Raw genomic sequence first — 19,118 nt, forward strand, 5'->3', positions numbered from 1 at the left:
GTTTTTGATTTGACAATTTTCTTAGTTCTTTTCGGATGTTTTGACAGTCTTGGTCAAACCATTTGTCCTCTTTTTTGAGATGAGGTTTCAGTTTATTTTTCATTTTTAATTGTGATTTTTCTGCTGTTTTTTCAAAGATAGCATTGACATTTTTTACTGCCAGATTGACTCCTTCTATACTGTGAATATATGGGTTGTCCAGAAAGGTGTCTAAAAGTGTTTGAATTTCTTGATCTCTAATTGCTTTCTGGAATTCTTCTTCACTGTTTTGAACCCATCTGTATGATTTTCTTATATTTAACAGCTTACTGGGCTTTGTGTGTGTAGTATTGTTAATTTCTGTCCTTTTGAAAATCACAGTAATTTGACTGTGGTCAGACAGAGGGGTTAGAGGCTTAACAGTGAATGCTCTGAGAGAGAAAGGGTCTAAATCTGTTATCATATAATCTACTGTACTATTCCCAAGAGGTGAGCAAAATGTATATCTTCCTAATGAATCCCTCGTAACCTACCGTTGACGATGTACAGACCCAGACTTCGACAGAGTTGTAAGAGTTCTCTTCCATTTTTGTTGATTACATGATCATGGTTGTTTCTGTGGGAATAGGGAGAATTGTTAAGAAAGGGCATTTTTTTAGTTATATAGTAATCTCCCTGTGTGCTGGTACAATCAAGTTGTGTTCCTGTTCTTGCATTCAGGTCCCCGCATATGAGCACATTTCCCTGGGCCTGGAAATGGTTTGCCTCACTTTCTAATTCAGGGAACATATCTTCTGTGTAGTATGGGGACTCTGAGGGAGGGATGTATATGGCACAGAGAAATACATCTTTTTCTGAAAGAATAAGACCTTTCTTGATTTTAATCCATAAATAATGTTTGCCAATTTTTAAGGGATCTATAAAATTGTGTAATTTTGATTTGTACCAGATTATTATTCCCCCTGAGTCCCTGCCCTGATGTATAGTGATAATCTTTTGGGAGGGTATGATGATCTCTCTGTAGTCTGGGGGACAGTGGGTGACCATGGCTGCCTTACACCATGTTTCCTGCAAAATGATAATATCCTTTTCTTTTATGCTGTTTTGGAAATCATGGTGTAAGGTCTTTAGTCCAAAGGCTGATGATTTCAGACCTTGGATGTTCCACATACTTATTGTAAATGAAGTCATATTAAATAAATTAACATTTTTTGTTTAAAATGAGATAAACCAGTAAAAACATTTGTAACTATAATAGTGATAATTCAAAAACTTCTAGGGTGTATTATTACAACTCTTTGCCTCTTTATGGAGACCTGTGAGTATGCATAATATACATACATATGTGTACCTTAACCTATACCTATGTGTACATTAACATACACATGCATTTAATATATTTATACTTATATATATATATTTTTTTTACTTAATCTGTTTAAATCAATTTATTGCAGATGTATTGCAGCAATTGTTTGATTTCACCAATCTCCAGTGTGTCCTGTTGTCCTCTGAGGGCTTCAGCATAGCTGTGTTGCTGCTGCTGCTGCTGCTGTGCTGTGGGGCAGGTCCCTGATGCAGTGGGGATGCTCTGGGCGTAGTGGCTGGGGATGGGGCGTGGGCCGGTCCGGGTGGAGGTGGCGGTGAGCCGGACCGAGTGGAGGTGGGCGGTGAGCTGGTCTGGGTGGGGTGCGCAGTGAGCTGGTCTGGGTGGGGTGCGCAGTGAGCTGGTCCTGGTGGAGGTGGGCGGTGAGCCGGTCCAGGTGGAGGTGGGCGGTGAGCTGGTCCAGGTGGAGGTGGGCGGTGAGCTGGTCCGGTGGGGTGGGCGGTGAGCCAGTCCAGGTGGAGGTGGGCGGTGAGCCGGTCCTGGTGGAGGTGGGCGGTGAGTTGGTCCAGGTGGAGGTGGGCGGTGGGTTGGTCCGGGTGGAGGTGGGCGGTGAGCCGGTCTGGGTAGGCTGTACTGGTGTACCTGGTATCCTGGCGGAGAATGGGGTCTCAGGGAACGTCTGTGGGTGGGTGGGGTTCTGATGGGTGTGCGGTAGCTTGGGGGCTCTTCTCTGTATTCCCTCGACGAGTGAATGTGCCTGCCTAGTGCTACATCTTTCAGTGTTCTGGCAAACTGGCTGACTGCATGCTTGTTTAGGTGTATGTGATCATATAAGACATGGGGTGAGATGGTGGAGTGGTGAGCCAGGTGCACATTAGGTAGGAGAGCACATCCTCTGGAGATGTCAGTATTTACTCTCAGAATGGTGGCCGGGTGGATGTCCTTACGGGGCAGCAGAGTAGAAATGATGATTTTGGAGTTGGGGAAGGCCTCCGTGGCCCGCTCTGCTACTCTGCACACCAGCCCTCCGACTCTCTCTTGCTCTGATCTTAGGTCGTTGGTGCCGGTGTGAATTATTATGTGCGCAGGTGTACCAAATTCTGGGTCTGAGAGAATTCGGAATGCGTCCTGCGTTTTCGGACACCAAAATTTTGTTACTCTCCGTCCTGGAAAGAGTTTTTGCTCTTGCAGAAATTTTCCATTGGAGTCAATAGGATAGCTATATCTGTGTGTGTGTGTGGTGCTGTAGGATTAGGTGCAGGGCTCTGTTGGCTGGATGTTTCAGCAGCCTGTACGCTGGGGGCTGCAGGGGTGCTGAGGTCAGAGGAAGGGGCAGCATTACCCTCTGCAGCAGTTTGTCTATTTGGCTCGGGGGGGCTGGGTGTGGACTGGAGCTGCTCAGTGTGGGGGGGATTTAGGGGGCCAGGGAGAGAATGTATCTCTGCTCTTAGAGTCTCTATCATAATATCTCTCTGGTGTATCTCTTGTCTGAGCCCCACCAGCTCTCTCCTCATCTCGTCTTTTACCTCTGCTAATTCTTTTTTTAGTGCCTGTCTGTCCTGGAACAAGAGCTCATTTTCCCCTTTCAGCTCCTGTACTGATGCCTTCAGCTGGTTTTTAACTTGGCTGAGCTGGTCTTTAAGAAACTCAGTGCTTGTGTTTGAGGTGATGTGAGCCTGCATGCGTTCTCTCAGCTCCACAAGCTCCACCTCCATTAGGGAGAGGCTGTCTCTCATCTGGGCTACCTTGGTGTTGATGCGCGGGGTTGGGGGAGGGGTGTCAGTTTGCGGGGCTTTGCTCTCTGTAGTGGCAGTGAGGCTTTGAGGAAGCTCTGTTTCTCCCTCTGTTTTGTGTGCCCCAGTAGTCAGATTTCTGTGTTCTGCTCTCTCACACTCTGCCTGGCTTTTTAGGGAGTCGAAGGCATTTTCAAAGGCCATGAGGGCAGCCTCACTTCCTTGCACCATTACTGTGCCATTCTGGTAATATTAACAGTCAATTGTCTGTTTTCTGTGGTCTTTTCACTGTCCTCAAACATATATATCTGGCGTCCTTTGCAAATTCCCCTTTTCGTGACATATTTATAATGTTTGCAGAGAGCTGAATGCCATGCTGATGTGTACTCTGTATAGAACAGCAAGTTTGTAATTACATCTTTTCCCTTAATTTGACTGCAGTCTTTAAACAGGGTCTCTGGATTCTCTCTCTGGATTTTTTGCTTGTATATCATTCTGCCACTCTCTGTATGGATCTCTGGTGGGAACTGAAAGGGGTGGCTGGCTACTGCTACTGCTGCTGCTGCTGCTCCTGCCATTTTGTTACAATGTATCACACAATACAGGCAGCTCAGCTATCCAATCAGAGGAAGGGCCAACTGTCAAAACTCCCCAACTGTCAAAACTCACACAACTGTCAGTTTTCCCAGCTAATGTTAGCTGATTAGCTAGCTGTCATAGGTACAATCTGGATTTTTATTACTATAAATTTATGGATGTATTAATTAATATCACTTATTCTCTCAGGATCTTTTGGCTTTTGGTTGCCTACCTCCAGTGTGGGGGGTGGTACACAGATCTGCCTTGGGTTATCCCCAAAAACAGTCCCTGCTGTCCTTTTTTGTTGGTGAATGTCCTTGTTTTTTATTTTGTAAACACTAAAAATTTCTCTTCCTTCAGAAAATTATCTCCCCTTGTCCAGATGTCCTGTAAATGGTTGTCTTACTTGTATTGTCCTTTACTTGTCTTTTTGGTCCTCTTTGCTCTGTCTAAGTTGATCTTTTATATCTGATGCTAGGCTAGGCTAGGCTATCTGTTTGCTCATTCTTCTTTCTGTTAAATTATTAGGGTTTCCTTGTTTAATTACAGAACATGTGTTCTATAATATGTTTTATATTATGTTTAAATTAAAGCTTTTGTTAGTTTTTCTTTGGGTTATCTCATTTTATAAACAAAAAAATGTAGAAGTTCAGGAGCTCATTTTAGTATGACTGTCTTCAGAGTCTTCAGAGTATCTCTGTCTCTCTCTCTCTCTCTCCCTCTCTCTCTCCCTCTCTCTCTCCCTCTCTTACTCCTGTCCCTCTTTCCATCTCTCTCTCCCTCTCTTACTCCTGTCTCTCTCTCTCTCTCTCTCCCTCTCTTACTCCTGTCCCTCTTTCCATCTCTCTCTCCCTCTCTTACTCCTGTCCCTCTTTCCATCTCTCTCTCCCTCTCTTACTCCTGTCCCTCTTTCCATCTCTCTCTCCCTCTCTTACTCCTGTCCCTCTTTCCATCTCTCTCTCCCTCTTACTCCTGTCTCTCTCTCTCTCCCTCTTACTCCTGTCTCTCTCTCTCTCTCTCTCACCCCTCTCCCCTCTTCTCTCTCCTCTCTTTCTCTCTCTCTTACTCCTGTCTCTCTCTCTCTCTTACTCCTCTCTTTCTCTCCTCTCTACTTTTCAAGGAATCCATTTTTTAAGGACAGAATTGTATTAAATTATAATCCCATAAGGCGTTTTGGAATACCGAAAATTGTGATTTTGTAGAATTATAGAGAGGTGTTTTTTTTTGTACAATTTGGCTTTTTTTAATACATTGAAACAGTTTTGTTGAGATATAGTATCTTCCAGTAAGTACACAGACATTTGTTCATTTCAGTGTGCCTCCAAGTTATTTACTGATAAGCATCACGACAGATTAGAATACAGTATGGAGGACAGAACATGACAGGAAAAATAATTTGACGCGATTGGGCAGGACAGGGCGAAACATTCGTATCCTCCATCGTATGAGATGAGATGAGATGGGACAGGACAGGACTAGGAAATACAGGTATTGGACAGGGAACACTTTGGTGAGGACAGGACAGTGCAGCAGTTTGTTCTCACGTCTGAGTCACGCTCGGGTTTGCGGTGGATCTCACTCACACGCGATGAGGCCCCGGCACTTTTGCGTGAGTCTCGCTCGCAGGTCCCGCGTCTGCCGTCAGGCCGCCGTGACTCAAGGGCGGCTGCTTTGAAACTCGTCCTCAGAGCGAACCGTGTCCTCCGTCCATCTGTCCCGCTCCCCCTGCTGAGGCTTAGCAATGCTGCCCAAACCTCCCCCCACCCCCCAAAAAAAACCCCCCCAAAAAACAGGGAAACGTTACGAGCAGCCTCCGCTGTTACGCGGTTCATACTTAGGGCCGGATTTCTTCCTCAGTCGTTGTTTCTTGGTGTGTCTGCGCTGTAATTACGCTGGAGCTGGTGCAGGCGCTTGTGTTTACTCCGCCCGCACGCGCCGCGTTGGGCTGTCAGGGATCTCCCGTCACCGGTGTTTTTCTGGGTCAGATGCCGGAGCGGAGCTTCCAGAAGAAAACCGTGCCCCCCCCCGTCCCCCCATCTCCTGTGTTTAGGGGGGGGGGAGTGTGTTATTATTCATTCATTCGTCCCTCTTACCACGCTGTCCAAATATACGCCCGGGGTCACAGGGAGGCGACAGCTCGATCTCTTAAGCAGAAACGTCAGCCAGCCTTCTGGGACGTTCCGCATACTGGGGGGGAGGGGGGAGGGGGGGGGGGCGGGTCTTCGGAGTTTATAGGTCAGTGTGCAGGAAGGTTTAATCACAGCTGTGAAGGCTTATATGTCAGTAAATACAGTAAATGTAAATGAAGCGTGGGTCTGGTTAACACCTAAGCTTAGTTTGCTCACACGTTGACAGGCCGGTAATTGCGTTTGCCTGTAAACAATACGCACTGTAAACTGTAAACAGGTAATAGCGGTGGCACTGCCAGCCTTTGCTTGTTTTTCTGCACGTTGGCTGAAGCTGTATCGTGAGCCGCTGAGATGATACAGACAGCCCGTACTTCGGCCCGTACTCACACACTGGAATGAATATTAATGAATATATATATATATTATGAATAAATATAAATAAATGCACACGCTCTCACACACGCGTGTGGCTTTTAACTCTAAGATTAGGGTTAGCTCTGGGCTTGGGGTCGTGGGTTGTGGTACCATTAAGGTAATCGGTGAGGCTGCTTAATTAAATCAGCGTCTGAATCCTGTAATTTTGCAGGTTATGATATTGGCCTGACAGGTTTCCTTTCCTGAAGCACCTGCACCAGCAGCAGACACAGTCTCAAATGTACAAGCAGGGGGAAATGGCAGGTGCTGAAAGCGTGAGCCTGATTTCACCCCGGAGCATAATGCAGTGTTTCCTCTGGTATTTAATTAATCATCAGTTTAACGAATACTCGTGTAGTCTTTTCTTAAACGGATAGAAGGTCAATTTTACAATAAAACATAATTTAATCACAAACTCATTAGCGGCTGATGGAAATAATTTTGGAATGAACATTGACAACTTAATATATGTTTTCCTCGTTCATAATTAGAAATATGTATCACTGATTAAGCATCCCAAAGCACAATTTATCAAACCCGCTTGTAGTTACGCAGCATTCCCTGGTGTTTTATTCTAGATATTCTACCCTTTTTTTTTTTGTAAATAAAATGCACATGGACAAAATGCACAGTGTGTGAATGTACTCAGTGTAACATGGAAATCACCCTCAAACCAACCCCCACCTCAAACCCTCCCTTCAGATCGTGGAGTTTGGGACTCAAGTTCATGTTGCTCGAGTCTGTCACAGGTGTAAATATGCCCCAGAGCACATAATGTTTCACATAAGAAAGTGTAGTGGTAGTATTTTCAGTGCAATATCATATCCTCAGGATTAGCATTCTTTGCATGTCATATTTTAATATTTAGTTTCATATTTGTTTCATACATTTTTTTTTTCGCTGGGAGAGTTTAAAAGGACCGAAGGTCAAGTTCCTAAAGGGTTTCCTAAAGGTTCCTTTTCCGTTTCCCTTTCCAAAGCGAGTGCCGGTCCAGGAGGCCGGGCGCAGAGGCACGCGTGGAGCGGGTGAGCTATGGCTCTGCTTATTCCCCCTTCCCCCTGATAAGCGTCCATTTTGTTATTTGTTTAGCTTCACCGCGGAGTTTATTACTCCCCGGTTTGCGTGCGCCGGAGATCGATCACGCTCGTTCTCCGGTGGAGTGCGTTTCTGGCGGGGGAAGCGCGGCTGAGGGTTTTAGCCGGTCCGCGGCGCGAGGGATTCATTTCGTCCGACCCCACGTCGCAGAGCGGAATTTTTTGCTCTGATAGGAATTTCAGCTCGGCTAACAGTGTGTCACAAAGGGCCATTCGCCGGTGAAATTACACTGCGGGAATGATGTATGGTTTAACCCTTTATAGATCGCTTGGGTTTTGTAATTCTGCTGGGGAGTGCCAGCATTACTAAAGGAAAGCTGCTGTTTAACTCAAGGTTTTTAGCGCACTGAAATAACTCAAGAAAAAAATGTAACGCATAATCTTAAAATGTATTTATTCCAAAGGAAAGTAGCTGTTCTTCAATATTAAATCAAGTTTATATACCTGTCACCTAAATAAATTGCCACTGTGACTACCGTATAATCATGTTATGTGTGGTATATGCCAGTGCGTGTGTGCATGCATGCACGTGCCAGGTCAGTGCCTCCCCTGTCCCATTCCACTGAGCAAACCCCCCGTCCCAACACCACTGACCCCCTGTCCCACAGCCCTACAGCTCCACGGGGGGGGGGCAGAGGAGCATCCGGCGGTCACACGCCCCGCCCAGTCCCAAAAAACACGACCGGGTTTTTCTAAAACATTTCACAGATAATCCAGGCTCCTGTGTGTGTGTCTCTCTGGAGAAGCGCTCGTCTCTGTGAGGATTTAAATCGGTTACCGTGGGCACCGTCTGGGGAATTCTAAACGGCAGTTGATCGCATGCAGTGCGCTGGGCTTTTTGTTGTTTCTGCAGAGGAGGCGTGACTCTGACTGCATCGCCGGGGCGTGTTTAGGGACGTTATATAAGCAGACCAGACTAGCTCACGACGCCTGTCACAGCAAACACGCGGCTTTCTATGCCAGTGTTGCATCCCTGACTGGAGGAGCTTTTATGCTGATGCTAACACATAATAGAGCGCATGGAAATGATAAATTTAGAGTCATTATCACCATGTGCCCTACTTCTGTTTGAGTTTTTAACAAGTTAGCAAGTTTCCTTTGCCAGTTAAAAATAATATGTTACTGACTCCTCCCAGCTTGTGTTTCGCTAGTTTACTTTTGTTTATTCACACTGCATACTGTATAATTCTGAAACATTTCACTAACACTATTTCACCAATTCTGTAAGTTCTGGATAAGAGTGTCTGCTAAATGGTGGTAACTTGTGATAATTTCACTGGGCTGGGTTGCAGTGACTCCCTAAGAAAAGCAGGGGGCAACGTAGAGAGCTTAACTACTCACCATATTAAAGGCCCTGCCCCCGTTGCCATGGTGCCCGAGTCTGACACCTTTATCAATCACCCAACCTTCACCACAGCCTGTGCCTCATTGGTCATGTGATTTTTTACCTTTTTTTATTGGTCCATTGTGGCTGTCAGTCATACTTGGCTAACTTGGTAACCCCCCCCCCCCCCCCCAATGCTCTGTAGGAGGGGGCAAAGGGGGACAAAGGCATACGCTGTCTGTAGCATCCATGGACAAACCATCTGATACGTTCATCGCCAGCTCTCTCTCCTCCTTTCCCCCCCCCCCCCCCCCCTTCAAGGTTGGGCTATTTCTGTTCCCAGAGGAGTAGGTAAGATGGCCCTGGGGAGACCAATCAAACAGAGCCCCTTCTCGCCTCTTAAAGTGGAGATCGCCAGTGGGGCATCCTCTTTATCTTGTCCTTAAGTGTGTTAATTGAATTCAGGGATCCTTCATTTTCTGCCACCGATGTTTCCCCTAATTTCCTACCCTCACTAGCCGAGAATATGCTCTCACATCTGAATCATTTTTAAACTCTATAACTGCCAAATGTTGAAAGTACACTTTTAAAATGAACATCTTTGTGCCCTTGTGAAAATGCAGTGAAGGTTAAATCTGTGAGTGAGTTTCATTAGATATGCAATACAATATAAATATAAATGCAATATAAATATAAAGCAACTTATAACATAAGAATGGTCAGTTGATGAATGTTGCACTGGCTTTGTACCTAAATTGCCAAGAGCTGACAGAATAGCAGCTGTTCGCTCCAGTTGTCTCAGCAGATATTACCAGTTTATTTTGCGATGCAGCTGTCCATCGATGTATTTTACAGGGGTACCACCTGACATTCACCAGCTGCTTTGCCCTGTTTCAAATCTGTGCTTAATCCTTAATCCTTTTATGCTATCAGGATAAAATGTTGCCAGTTGAACATACACAAAAGTACTTGTTTGTTGTGACTTTAGATTTTTTTGGTTATTAAGGTAAGGTAATGTCATTAAATATGGCCTTTAATTTAATTTAATTTGCACATTTAGCCAATCACTATCTGGACTCAGTGGAGTTTGTTATTCTTGTTGTAATGTGATATCTAACTCAGTAGTTGACAATCTACAGTCTTACACAAAGTATAAAGAAAATAGACAAAAAAAAAGCATTTCACCATTTGCCATTTTTTACATGACAGAAGATGCTGCGGTTTGATTGGTCGCTGTTGTGTTTCGTCTCTGACTGCTTAAGAGGAATGGCCGCGCTCAAACCGGCTGGAAATGTCAAGGACTGCTCGGCCAGCCGAGGGCCTGGCAAATGTCAACAGCTGTGCAGGCCCGCTTCCACGACCCAGCATGCTCCAGTGCACCGGTCCCTGTTATCGCCTGCCTGTCCATCACAGGGGGTGTTTCAGGAAGCTGACCGGCAATATGCAGTCTAGCCCAGAATGTGAGGGAGCGGCTTCTGGCTTACACGTTAGAATATGCACCAATGTGGATGTTACGACCCTGGCCATAAGATAAAGGAGTTAGGAAAAATGGCCATAAGATAAAGGAGTCAAACACAAAATGGGATTTATTTACAAATAGGTTTATTAAAGAGTCAAAAATGCAAAGTGCAAAGTAAAGTACAACGGCAGTGTCGTATCCAGGAATCGAACCTGCAGCCTTTAGGTTACAAGCCCAGTGTTTCCCCCATTATACTACACTGCACCACAGTCTGCTAGCCTAAGGGGTGAGCACAGCCGTCCTTAGAGCTCAGAGTCTCTATCCGGTGTGTCCATGGCCTGTATCGTTGGCCATCATCAAATGTTTTATGCTGATTTGATTCCCTTCTTCATCTCAATCTAATTGGCCCCGAAGCAGCATTGCCTCCTAGACTTCCTGGATATCGCAAGATCCATGGGGAATTGTTAGTTACAGGCTAAATACTGTATGTGTCATATAATGATATACTGCAGATCTTAAAAAGGCTATAGAAGAAACAGCCCAGGCCCAAATCACTTTAACAAATGTGGAAAAGCACACGCAGCCATTGCTTTGGGGGTGTAGCTTGTGTATTTTCTGCGAAACAGATTGGCAAAGTTTTAGTTGTAACTGTCACTTTGATGGCAAGATTCTGATTTGCAGGCAAATTCTTAGAAACTGCTTTTTTTGACAAATGCAATAATTGTTTTTGTTAAGATGTTTGTGTTTTTTTTAGTCTAGCATGCAGAATGTTTATGAATTTTAGAAGTCAAAGACAATTGATCCATGCTGTTTAGTTTATAATATAATAGTGTGGGCGTGACATATTGGTTTCGGTCAGTTAATAACGCGATGTAATGTGAGAACGGTCACCTAAACCTCCAAGCTGTCTGTAGAACTGACAGCAAATAAAGGTGACATTGGGGTGATTCACAAATATGTATAATACAACAGCCTTGATGTAATCAGTAATGATTCATGAATTTATTAATCATAACATGCATTCATTGTGTGACTGCCCTGGGTAAAGATTCAAACACTTGTTTGGCTCTACAGTGGTTATCTGTGTATCAGATCTAACACTCAGCCATACATTGGCCCAGGTCATGCAGCTTTTATGTGTCATTTGTGCTGATGTCGCAGAAGGCGATCTCGAATTGTGGAGATTAACAGCTGTTGATTCTGTCCGCATTACTACGTATTGTATGTATTCTTTATAAGGCTAATGTAAGTGGGCATGCAGTTTTGAAGTGAGCTGTTTTTACTGAACTGGTAGCCTTTATTCCATAGTAATGTGTATTGCTACCTGACTGATCTTCACCTGGGTAGTTCAGACTGGATAATGTGTTTTAATGAAATGACAATATTGGCTAATTATGCTAAATGTGGCGCCCAAGATGCTGCAAGCTTTAGCTGTCATAAAAAAAAATATGTGAGATTTCTGGACCTCGGTGTTGAGTGGGAGATTGATTCTGAAATGTGTGAGTCTCACACCTAATGTGTAAAGACCTGAAATTTATGAGCTAGCGTTGGCCGGCTGTACATGAAATGGAACAGACGTGCTCTGTATTTTGTATAACATTAATCCAAGTAAACAGGCCATTTTTGAGCAGGAGTTGTTCCTTTTGAATTGTAATTTTAATATTAGTACCTATAGGAAGAGGAAGCTATCCCTCGTACTGTAAGTCCACTTATAAATGACACATGCTACATGTGGCAAACTAACTAGCTTGGGTTGGCCGAGGAAGCAGCTAGCAGTAGATGGCAAGCTTGCTAGATATAACTGTTTTGTATGGCACTGGAAATCCAGTTAATGTACTTCTGCTAGTTGAACATCTGAATGCAGCTAACAAACAAGTTAGCCATCCCAGGAATAAGTGTACATGTGACAAAGTAGCAAGCTGTCTGGCTAGTTGTTAAAAATTCTAGGTCGCCAGTTTGCTAGCCAGCTCAGACATAGCTGTCCAGCTGGCTATGCCATTTTTTTTTTTCAATCTCAGAGTACAAATTTAGTCCAGTTTTATGGTCTAACTTGTAGCTGGATATCTGAACCACAAAATAATATGAAGCAGTGCTGTGCTACTAGTAATGTAATAAAATGTATTATTTTTGAGCTGTGCTGAGGTGCTGCTTTGTCTTGAAGTAAACTGGGTCATCTATAAAATTCCACTGAGGAACAGGCCTTAAATGAATTATTATTAGTCTTCATTCATGTGGGAGCTTTTGTGAAATGTAAATGCTGCTAAAATTAAATTAATTGCAGCAGAGGCAGATCCCCGAGACTCTGTGCGTGCTTTGAAATGTCACACAGCTGATGTCTGTCTCCTTATTGGCCTGCTGTACTGTATGTTGTGGTAAATGGTCACCTGTGATATCACTGTGAGCCAATCACAGCACACGCGAGGCCTAAGAAATGGGACATTTTTAAATTCAGTGTGTTTGCTTGTAATGGTGACCTTACTGATAACTATCTTTCATATAATGCTAATAATCACTTCTCAAGGGCATCGAGGGGTTGTTATCTGAAATCTATGACTAAGACTTGAGCTTGCAGGTATTCCTTAACATTTTGACCTAAATTAATGTGGCAGAGTGCTTAAAATGTTAATTTAAAGCTGTCTTCCGGAAAACATCACCTGAAGAACAAAATCCAGGGGAAGTGTTTTTTGTTGGATATACCCAAACCTGCTATGGATTACCTTTGTAATTGTGTTTGATCAGTGTGCAGCAGGCCAATTAATCACTTTGTCAGAGTTTGTTTATTTCAGCTTGTTTATAACAGGTGTCCTGTGCGAGGATGTTCATCTTCTGAGCGATGGTGTGTGTGTGTGTGTGTGTGTGTGTGCGTGCGTGCGTGCGTGCGTGCGTGCGTGTGTGTGTGTGTCTGGCTGGGTTAAAGGACTGCTTGTGTGTTTACACACTGATTTCTTTTTTTTTCCAGAGGCGTCCAACAAGCGGCGAACCGTAGAGTCGGTAGATCGATCCAGAAAAGACCACGAGATCACGCGAGACCACACGAGATCACGCGAGATCAGGCGACGCAGCTGGCGGCTTACGTAACCCGCTTCCCGCGCTGAAACTGGAGCAGAGGACCACGTGACCCGGCGCTCGAGTCCACGAACGGCACGTTAAAAAGCGCGTTCCTTCACGGCGAGGGCCCTGCGGTAAGCCTGCGACTGACTCGCCGCGCCTGCCGTCCCTCACCTCATTCCCCCCGACGCTCCGAGCTCGGCGCGCGGGTGCCGATCAGCGGAGATGAAAATATTCGCCGTTCAGCGTTCGCGGCTAATTGCTTATTCATTAAGATCTAACGAGCAATCAATCCGTTATTTTCTGAAGGGGAAGTCTGGTGCCGCTATTTTGTTAATTGCGTATTCAGAACCTCAAAAGAAATTACAAATGTGTTTCTTTTTTTTAAAAATTTTAAATCGGTGAAAGCTCTTTGGCTGGGCTCGGCGTGGAGAGAATGGGGAATGCGTTGTTCGGCACACATTCGTAATGAATGTAGCGTGGCGTAAGCAAATTACCGTTTTAGGTTCGCCATTTCCAGGGCATTAGATCACCATTAAGACAGGAAATTGCACATCTTGAAACGAGAGGATTCCCGGACGTTGATTACAGGCGAAAATGCAGAGCGGCAGCCGATGCGATCCAAAGCCCCTGTGCTAATGGGAGTCTTTCCACATACCAGGCATAACTGGCACCGATAGCTCTACCCCAACCCTCCCCCCCCCCCCCCCCCCCCCGTACCTAAATCTATGCTTCTCAGCCGTGCTCCTAAGCGGCCACTAATGCAGCCCTGCATTAAATTGTATGCATATGAGCTCCATCTGTACAACAAAACCAGTATCCTACAAAAGGTAGGAAATTCAAAAGGGCCCCTAGTGTTGGGTACACTCGTCAAATTAACTTACAAATGAGGGCTCTCATTCTTCACAAAACGAAAAGTGTGGGCTTTTGCGTTTGAATTTGGTTTGTTCAGTGCCTTTCGTGCTTAGTTTGTGGCAGGAACTTTTAAGTCAAAACTGTTGGAGGAAACCGTTAAAGAGCGTTCCGTTGCCGAGACGACCGTTGAACGTATATTCATTTGGAAGGCTGTGTGGGAACAGTGAGGTAATTGGAATTACCCATGTGTAATTTTTCACTACTTGAAATACGGACGTCAAGATAATTACAGAAAATATCGGAAACATGAGTTTGGGCTCTGCATCTTGTGAATGTCAACTGGGAGCATTTCCTGACTGCGCTCCAGAATAAATTATACCTGTGTAAAAGGCTGCACACAACATGCTAAAGCTGTTCTGTGATAAGGACTACATCACACCTGCTCAACGCGACATTACACTACTCCCTCTAATCTAAATTACCTCTGGAAAAAGATCTATGTTTAAAAACGAATACGTTCATAAAATGTGTGTCACTGCGCTGTAGGTAAGGGAGTCCGTTAATAATCCATCTTAAACACAGTTGGTGCTGGGACACCGTTGGGTCCGCCGATGCTGCAGACCCCTGAGTTTGGAACAGAGCCTGTTCCACATGATTGGGAACAGGAAACTGAGCCTGTTCCACTCGACTGGAAACGTTAGCTCGGGACTTCCGTCGTGTCTCAAGCTGCAACAAGAAAAAGGAAAGCGATATCGCCGCCGGTTTTTTTAATTAGCGTTATCGCAGTACTCACGGGAGACCCCTCTTCAATGGGTTTTGTCAAGTGTGATGACAGCGCTTTCGAAGATAAACAAAACTAAAAAAAAAAAAGAAAGGAAAAAAAAAAAGAAAAAAAGTTTAGTTTAAGAGTTTATATCCAGTTCCTGAATGCGAGGCTGCGCACGAACCTAACTAATTAAATGAATCTACCTCGCTATCAGTAAAGGAGAGGGAGGGGGGGTGAAACACACGCGTTTAGATATTACATGTTTATATAATGGCGGTCTGCTAGCGCATGCTAGTTACCAGGGGAAATCTATAGGCATTCTGCGGTCCCTCAGCTCTGCATACATCGGAGGTGTCGCCTGCGGGGGTAGCGTGGCGCCTCTTAATGACCGCGTAAGCCGCCAAGTGACGGTAAACTCCAATAAACACCTGTGTCTGAGAGCCCAGGTGCGCGTGGGGACCGTGAAAGCGCGCCCTGGCGCCTCTTTATTGCATTAGCGGCGGCCATTTTGCACCGCCCGCGCCGCCGTCACGGATAAAAGCAGAATGCGGGCCGAAGCGTTAAATGATTCGGAGGTCACACCTGCGCCCGGCGTGTGGCTGATTAAAGCAGAGCAGCGCTGATCCTTTCATTGGGTGTTTTTTTATGCCTCCGCGCCAGCACGGCCATGGCCGGAGGCATTTCTTCGGGTTGTCCGTCCGTCCTTCCATCTGTCTGTCCATCCGTCCGTCCCTCCCGATTCTCGTGAACGCGATATTTCAGAAACACCTTGAAGGAATTCCTTCACATTTGGCACAAACGTCCACTTGGACTCAAAGAAGAACTGATTAGATTTTGGTGGTTAAAAGTCAAGGTCATTGTGACCTCACAAAACAGATTTTTGCCTTGGTTGGCGGAGGCATACAAACGCGAGGCGGTATTACTAGATTATTTTTTTAGTCTAGTTTCTCCCTCACCGTTTTCGTGCTTAGAGAAGCGGCCATTTTGTGTTAAGGGGGCAAGTCCGAGCTGGACACTGGCACTTCCTCCGAATGTACTGAGCACGGCTCGTGGATCAGCGGAGATGAAAATATTTGTCGTTCAGCGTTCGTGGCTAATTGCTTTAAGATTCTTTAAGATCTAACGAGCAATCAAATCCGTTATTTTCTGAAGTCTGATGGAGCTTTTTGTCAGTTGCGTATTCAGAACCTCAAAAAAAAAAAAATACAAATGTGATTAAAAGAATAAAACATTTAATTCGGTGAAGGCTCTTTGGCTGGGAGTGGCAAGAATGGACAGGCATTGTCTGGCACACATTCGTAATGAATGTAGTGTGGTTTGGCATTTCCAAGGCATTAAATCACAATTAAGACAGAAAATTGCATGTCTTGAAATGAGAGGATTCTTTGGGGATGAAAGCTGGTGCTGCATTATTTTTTTAACCAAATGCCAATCTGCAAGTCAAAACACAACATCGAAATACCAATCTCAAACCAAATACCAATCTGTAAGTCAAAATGCGACATCAAAATACCAATCTCAAACCAAATACCAATCTGTAAGTCAAAATGCGACATCAAAATACCAATCTCAAAGCAAATGCCAATCTCCAAGTCAAAACGCGACATCAAAATACCAATCTCAAGCCAAGTACCAATCTGCAAGTCAAAACAACATTTCACAACATGTGTTCGCTGATCACTGAACTGTTTAAGAAAAAAAAATTACATTAGAAACAACGCTGTTGGAACTACATTCATTTGCAAGTCAAAGTTTAAAAAAACCGTAGTTGATAAAAATCTAGGCCTGTGTTTATTTCTAATATTTTTTTTCTTTATTATTGTGCATTTTTATGATTATGGGATGGGACGAGAGTACATTCTCTTGGGAACTGAAAAATTAAGAATCCAATTGGGGTTGAAAAACTGTTCCATTATTGCATTATGGCAGAGGAAGGTTGCTCAGGAGATGGTCTTGGACCGCCACGGAGATGAAAATGAAAAGTGCATTTCAAAATGACGGAAAGACTTGTGAATTAACATATGTTCCTATTCATTTGAATAAATCTAGAGCGTCTGTGTTGGTCGTAGAGCCAGTCTCGAGTCTGTCCCCCCAGGAGGAGGAGGAGGGGGGGGGGGGGGGGGGGGGGGGGGGGGGGGGTGGTGGGGGGGAGGTTCTTTCGGCAGTGGAAACATGTTTTTGCTTTACAAAAGCCTCATTTATTAAAATGTCAAAAAAAAAAAATGATAGGACCCAAGACACCACTTCCCGGGCAAAGTGCTGGTTTTAAGTGGCTCAGACAGATTCCGGCTGGCTTTAATACGGCAGCGTAATGAAGTCACAATCCCCCGTATCGGAGAGGCGCCACGCAGCCTTGCTCTGAGGGAAATTAAATGGCGGTTCACCAGCAGTCTGCTTCCTTATTAGCTCGGGTGCGACGAGCTGCCGTTCGGCTCAACTGTCACGTTCCTGACGCGATGCTCCTGGGCCTCGAACGCGGCGGGTTGAACGAATCCTCCGAAGTCCCCCGTGTGTGTTCAGATGGCCATGGACAGCCGTTTTTTAAATGTTTCTGGGTGGGGTGGGGTGGGGAGGGAGGGTGGGTAGGGTGGGGATTTAGCAGTGCTCAAAATTACTGTGATGCTGCCATTAGCTTCCATGATTAGATTCCTCTAATTTCCTCTTATTTATTTGTCCAGTTTAGCTGCTTCTCTATCTGAGCAAAACAATATATAAATTATCTCCCAGTCATAATGCATGGCTGTACTGGTCCCCCAGTGGAGCAACAAACTTGCGGTGGTAGCCAGGATGGCTGAATCATTGGCTATAGCCTGACACAGACCAAAGGACCCGTCTGTTCAGACTGCGTCTTCGTTCCTCTCCGATATCCTCCTCAGCGCACCTACCTTTTGTATTCATTGTGGAATTATTTTTTGGTTGATTGGATGTTCTTTTCCCTTTTGGAGCTTGTTCTAGATGTAGTCTGTATGTATTTAGAATAATTTCGTTTCTTGCTCAGAAAAATTAATTGGCGGGTCTGGAAACGTTGTTTGCCTGGTCTGGCCTAGTGCTCGTATAAATCATTTGAGGGCACTTGTGCTCTCCTACATTGTCCTTCAGGACAAGAGCGACCGCTAAATGAATGTAATGTGAAGCATGACATTATAATTAAGAGCATTTACATGCGTACAAACCGCAGCATTGCATTGTGGGTAGGGAATGGGTCTCATGCTCTCAGTGTCACAGGTTAACCCTTAAGTCTGTGCTTAAATTAGACCCGAGAAGTGTGAGGAAGTGAAACAAATCCAAGTGTTCACAAAAAGGCGAGCAAATGAACAAGATGTTGGGGAAAAACGTTAGTGCTGAAAACAAATAATGTAGATTTATTGGGCTAGACACACCGGTAGAATAACCAGCGCAAGAGCAAAGAAAAATAGACCATACTGCAGTAGCCTTCTTTGCTGCCCGGCTAGTTATTCTACCCGTGCGTTGTAAGCCCCAATAAATCTATATTCGTTTTTTCAGCGCTTAAGTTACTTTTATTTTGTTTGAATGAAACCTAAAACACACTTCAGGCAGCGTCCGGTGACTGATGCGCTTGGGCCCTGTGGGTGATTCACTGAACAGACAGGGCAAACTGTCCCTGCTCCTTCGCTTCACCCGTCTGTCTCTCTCTCTCATTCTCTCTCTCTCTCACTCTCCCTCTCTCTCTCTCTCTTTCACTCACTCACTCTCTCTCTCTCTCACTCACTCACTCACTCACTCACTGTCCCTCTCTCTCTCTCTCTCTGTCCTTCCCCCTCTCTCTCTCTCTCTCATTCTCTCCCTCTCTCTCTCTCTCTCTCTCTCTCATAGCCGGCTCCTTGATATTTGTGAATTACGGATAATGAGCATGAAGAAGAGAGGCTACTCTGCGGCTCATTCCTGCACAGAAAACAAGCTGATTAGCTCAGAAAGGGCTTTGCATCATAACAAGATGGGCCGAGTCCGTCATCGGGCCCAGTCTCTTTTCATCAGCGCGCTAATAGATTTTTCTCCACTGCACATTATCTCTGCTCTCCGCAGATACCTCATAAAGCACCGATGCAGAACATTAAGTGATGCTACGTACCTGTGCCTCAGGTTGTTTAAAAAAAAAAAAAAAATCATAATAATACCTCAGTCCTAACTACAGCCAGTAGTCATGGCCACATTCAGGAAGCCAAAAAAAGATTTTGGTGCATCACGGTACAATATGTATGTATTCAAATGACACCATACGTTCACCATAAATGGCAATATATACAGTAACTCACAGTCCACAATATGGAGTTTGCTGTGTGTTTCACACTCCAGTCAATACTATAGGAAAGCTCTCCATTTTCTGTGTGCAAACCAACGGGATCATTGTTAGCTGAGTACGTAATTGTGTTCATGTTTGTATGGCATCGAA

At 44.8% G+C, this 19,118-nt stretch overlaps 1 protein-coding gene across 2 annotated transcripts in view; it reads left to right on the top strand.

Moving 5' to 3' along the window:
- The window catches only part of syt1a (synaptotagmin Ia), a 231,418-nt gene that overhangs the window by 34,246 nt on the left and 178,054 nt on the right, over positions 1-19,118 (top strand). For both annotated transcript variants that reach the window (XM_035426718.1, XM_035426717.1), the window contains exon 2: positions 12,998-13,220. The gene's annotated coding sequence lies outside the window, so the exon portion shown is untranslated. The remainder of the gene's footprint in view (positions 1-12,997; positions 13,221-19,118) is intronic.

This window comes from Anguilla anguilla, chromosome 7, assembly GCF_013347855.1.
Source record: "Anguilla anguilla isolate fAngAng1 chromosome 7, fAngAng1.pri, whole genome shotgun sequence".
In the NCBI taxonomy this organism is placed as follows: Eukaryota; Metazoa; Chordata; class Actinopteri; order Anguilliformes; family Anguillidae; genus Anguilla; species Anguilla anguilla.